The sequence below is a fragment of the Lathyrus oleraceus genome, chromosome 2 (assembly GCF_024323335.1).
Source record: "Lathyrus oleraceus cultivar Zhongwan6 chromosome 2, CAAS_Psat_ZW6_1.0, whole genome shotgun sequence".
NCBI classification, from domain to species: Eukaryota; Viridiplantae; Streptophyta; class Magnoliopsida; order Fabales; family Fabaceae; genus Lathyrus; species Lathyrus oleraceus.
The window spans coordinates 60,659,388-60,664,918 of NC_066580.1; the positions used below are offsets into that span (position 1 = coordinate 60,659,388).

Here is a 5,531-nt window from a genome sequence, read left to right on the forward strand (position 1 = left end):
ATGAAAAGAAGCAAATATCAAAAGCCAAAGCCCAGTCCAAAAGCACAGGCGTTGCGCCTGTGACGAGCGTCACACAGGCTGTGACGAGCGTCACGCTTTGCCTACTTGTGTTACGAGCGTCACACATGGTGTGACGGACGTCACACCATTCTCCTATATTTTTGGCTTCAGAAGCGCAACAAAGACGTTGAGGCCTATTGTTACGCTTGACCATTTGCAACGTGAAGACTCTTTACACGAAAGACCTTTGGAAACAGTTACAACAAGTGACCAATATAAATAGTAGTTTTTGGCAAACCCTACGGGGCCTCTCTCTTCTTTTTCTTCACCGTTTCTCTTTTTCGCGCTTTTTCTCTTCCAGCAGTACAAGCATATTTTACAGCATTATTTTTACAGTTTTTATATTGTTTCCTTTGCAATTTCTACTTTTCTTTTCCAGCAATTAATTAATTTTTCGCACAACAGTTTCTACACCGGAAACTATTGTGTACCTTTCACTAGATCTAACCTTACGTTAAACCCTAGATTTTTATTCCTTCACTTTTATTTTTCTGTCTGATTGAAGAATTCAAGAACAAATCCAACCGGTCTGTGGTGGATGTTCAAGACTGCTATTAATTACTCAGGTTCTTTAATTATTGTTTGAATTTATATATGCCCTGCTTTATTGTTGATTTATATTATTTGCCTGAGATGAATTTGTTTATGCATGATAATTATTTAGATCTGTTTAGCATGTCTGGCTAATTTATTTAGGTATCGGTTTGTAGAGTAAGCGGAATGAAGGAATCAAAACTAAGTTGGTTTAATTAAGTTTAAAATTAAAATCACTCTTTTCACGGTCTCAATTTACAGGTTTAATAACAAGGTTTTTGTACGAAAGTAAAAGACATAAAGAAGTTAAAATCAATAGAACGAGAGTTTGAGTTTTTGACTGGACAATGTTAATTGGACATTAATTCTAGATCAGGGCGAGAGCAATTTTTAGAGTTAATTAAATTCTAATCTTTTTCAAAAAGTATTTTTAAAGGTTGAATGTGAGGACGAGAGTTAAGCATTTGAATTTAATTATATAACCTAAGTCAACAGAGCGAGAGTTTGAGACAAGGGTGTTTAAACGATTAGTGTTTTCTTAAAAAGAGTTTCTACGGATTCTATTGTTTTCAAAAAGTGGTTTTTGACTTAACTAATAAGTGACAGCTACGTTAATATAAAATCATAGTTTATTCAACAGAGCGAGAGTTTGAGATAAGACTTTTAATCAATAGTGTCAAGTGAAAAGATTTATTTTAAAACCAAGAAACCAACGAAGAATTGATTCCCTAATAACGACGAACTACATACCGATATCCGTTTAGTTGATATTTAATTTAGATCCTTTTTTTTTAGTTTTAACTTTTCCCCAAACAATCAAAGTATTACCCGCCTTAGCTTTACGAAGTAACCTTAGTAAACGGTATATCGATTCATAAGTCCCTGTGGGATCGATATCTTTTAAAACTACACGATAGAACTGTGCACTTGCAGTTTGTACCCCAAATTCGACTCATAAAGTCGCGATCAAGTTTTTGGCGCCGTTGCCGGGAACTTTTATTTAGTCGATATCGTAACTCTTCTGTTACGCTGTAGAGACTAAGGCTTATTCTCCTTTTCTTTTCTTTCATTTGTTGATTTGTATGCCACACACTCGCTCACAAGGCGAGCCGTTCTACTTACGAATCAATGATATCGAACTATATCTCCGAGTCTTACGACGAATTCGGGAATATCGTGCTACAAACAATCTCCCTCCTGTCGAACTTCCTGATCTCAAAAATCTTCTTCCTTCGCCGATACCCAAGATGGCAGAACTAGCTCGTGCTCTTCGAGATTACGCCGCTCCATCGCAAGATGAGCCGCATTCGAGTATTGCTCCACCCGCAATCGAAGCAAACAACTTTGAACTTAAACCTTCACTGTTACAGGCAGTGCAACAGAACCAATTCTCTGGAAATCCTACTGAGGATCCAAACCTTCATTTATCCGTATTTGTCCAATACGCTGATACTGTTAAAGCTAACGGTGTCACTTCAGAGGCAATTCGACTTCGTCTTTTTCCTTTCTCATTAAGAGATAGCGCTAGAAGATGGCTTCAATCTCTTCCTTCCAACTCAGTCACCACATGGAACGAGTTGAAGAAAGTTTTTCTTGCCCGATATTTTCCGCCGAGCAAAACAGCTATGTTAAGAGCCCAGATAAATGGATTTAAACATAAAGATAACGAGTCTCTCTTCGAAGCATGGGAAAGATACAAAGACATGATGAGACTTTGCCCACACCATGGTTTTGGAGGCTGGTTAGTAATTCATACCTTTTATAATGGTCTCTTGTACAACACGAGGTTAACAATAGACGCCGCCGCAGGTGGTGCACTAATGAACAAACCTTATGCTGATGCTTACCAACTTATCGAAAGCATGGCTCAAAACCACTATCAGTGGGGAAGCGAACGAACAATGGTAGAAAAACCTCAAACGAAAACTGGCATGTACGAGATAAGTAACCTTGATCATGTTAATGCAAAAGTGGATGCTCTGGTCCAGAAAATTGAAAGTTTAAATGTATCACCTCCAGCCACCGTGGTAGCCATAACTCAGAATTGCGAAGTCTGTGGAATCCAAGGTCACACTCCTGCAGATTGTCAACTCCTAACAGGAATCCAAGCGGAGCAAGTGAACTATGCTCAAGGAAGCCCCTACTCGCATACCTATAACTCAAATTGGAAGAATCATCCCAATTTTTCATATAAGAGTAATAACGCTTTATACGCACCTGGACAATCTCCAAATCAAGCCCCAGCTATACCTCCGGGATATCAGAAGCCGATCCCATCTACACCTAACAATAACGCCCCTAGGAAATCCAACTTGGAAATCATGATGGAAAACTTTATAGCCTCTCAACAGCAAACCAATAAAGATTTCTTAAACCAAAATGTACACACTGGCGAACAAATTAAACAACTAGCAAGTAAAGTAGATGCCCTGGCTACCCATAACAAAATGCTGGAAACGCAAATATCACAAGTAGCTCAACAACAAGCGCCTACTGCTGCCCCAACTGGTACATTTCCTGGCCAACCCCAACCTAACCCGAGAAGCCACGCTCATGCAATTATACTGAGAAGTGGAACGGAAGTGGAAGGACCGTCTGACCCAAGGATAGAAAACCAAAACTCTAAAAAGTCAACTGAGGAGGAAAGTGAACCTAAGGAAAAGGAAGAGAGTAATAAGGAAACCGTAGAAAAGAAGGAACCTTATGTACCTCCACCACCTTATAAACCACTTATCCCTTACCCTCAAAGGCTTATTAAAACCAAAGATGCGGGCCAATTTAAAAAATTTGTTGACCTACTAAAACAATTAAACGTCACAATTCCGTTTACAGAAGCTATTACGCAGATGCCCTCATATGCCAAGTTCTTAAAAGAAATTCTTTCTAATAAAAGGAAACTTGAAGATACCGAAATCGTTACACTCACTGCTGAATGTAGCGCTATAATCCAGAATATGCCTCCTAAACTTAAAGACCCAGGTAGTTTCTCTATACCCTGTCACATAGGAAAATTTGTCATTGACAAAGCCTTATGCGATTTAGGAGTCAGTATTAGTGTTATGCCTTTATCCATATGCAAGAAACTGGAAATGGGAGAATTAAGACCAACTAAAATGTCTGTGCAACTAGCAGATCGTTCCGTTAGATATCCTGTAGGAATTCTTGAAAACATTCCAGTGCGCATAGGTCAATTCTACATTCCAACCGATTTTATAATTATGGATATTAGAGAAGATGAAGTTACACCCATTATACTGGGAAGACCGTTCTTAGCAACTGCCGGTGCGATCATAGACGTAAAACGAGGACGACTCACTTTCGAAGTAGGAGAAGAGACAATTGAGTTCATTCTTTCCCAATTTTTGAAAGCACCTGCAATAGAAGATACATGTTACTTCATGGATATCATCGATGAATGCATAAAAGAAACAGAGTTAGAAAAAGACAAATCATCTGACTATCTTGTAGAAGACAAACTTAACCAATGTTTAGCAATAACACCGGACCCTACACAAGGCCTTGAGAAACCAACCCTAGACCTGAAAACACTTCCCAAAAATCTGAGATATGAATTCCTAGACTTAGAGCTTGAACGACCAGTGATAGTCAATGCTGACCTAGGAAGACTCAAAACAGAAAAACTCCTGCATATCTTAAGAAAATATCCAACCGCACTAGGATACAACATCACCGATCTTAAAGGAATAAGTCCTTCTATTTGTATGCACCGCATCATGCTAGAAGAAGACTGTAAAACTTCTAGGGAACACCAGAGGAGACTAAACCCGATCCTGAGTGAGGTAGTGAAGAAGGAAATAACCAAGTTATTAGAGGCAGGTATCATATATCCTATATCTGATAGCAAATGGGTTAGTCCTGTACACGTAGTACCAAAGAAAGGAGGTGTAACAGTCATTGAAAATGAAAAAGGAGAAACTATAACCAAACGAATCGAATCGGGTTGGAGAATGTGCATTGACTATAGGAAACTAAACAAAGCAACCCGAAAAGATCATTTCCCTTTACCATTCATTGACCAGATGTTAGAACGATTAGCAAAACATTCGCACTTCTGCTATCTAGACGGTTACTCAGGCTTCTTTCAAATACCAATTCATCCTGATGACCAAGAAAAGACAACATTCACATGTCCTTTTGGTACCTTCGCTTATAGACGAATGCCGTTTGGCTTGTGTAATGCTCCTGCAACCTTCCAAAGGTGCATGATGGCAATATTCGCCGATTTTCTCGAAAACATCATGGAAGTATTTATGGATGACTTTTCCGTATGCGGACAAAGCTTTGAAGAATGCCTTGAAAACCTAGAAAGAGTTCTAGAGCGATGTGTAAAAGTAAACCTAGTACTTAATTGGGAAAAATGCCACTTTATGGTACAAGAAGGAATTGTTTTAGGACACATCATCTCGAACAGAGGAATTGAAGTAGACAAAGCCAAAATATAGGTAATTGAAAACCTTCAACCCCCGAAAACTGTGAGAGAAGTACGAAGCTTCTTAGGACATGCCGGTTTTTACCGACGATTCATTAAAGACTTCTCTAAAATAACTAAACCTTTAACCGGGCTATTGATGAAGGATGCTGAATTCATATTCGACAATAACTGTTTAGAAGCATTTCAAACGCTTAAACAAGCACTGATCTCCGCGCCCATAATGCAGACACCAAATTGGAATGAACCATTCGAAATAATGTGTGATGCCAATGATTACGCTGTAGGCGCTGTTTTAGGGCAACGAAAAGATAAAAAGCTTCACGTTATATATTACGCAAGTAGAACTCTAGATGAAGCACAAATGAATTACGCCACAACCGAGAAAGAACTTCTAGCAGTAGTGTTTGCGCTAGATAAATTTCGTTCTTACTTGGTCGGAGCCAAAATAATCATCTACACTGACCACGCTGCTATCAAATACCTC

At 38.9% G+C, this 5,531-nt stretch overlaps 1 non-coding gene across 1 annotated transcript; it reads right to left on the reverse strand.

The window, feature by feature from the left end:
• Window positions 1–2,219: 2,219 nt before the first annotated feature.
• LOC127123959 (small nucleolar RNA R71) lies at window positions 2,220–2,326 on the reverse strand. The gene has a single exon (XR_007803612.1). It is a non-coding gene; the product is annotated as a small nucleolar RNA R71 (small nucleolar RNA).
• Window positions 2,327–5,531: the final 3,205 nt, after the last annotated feature.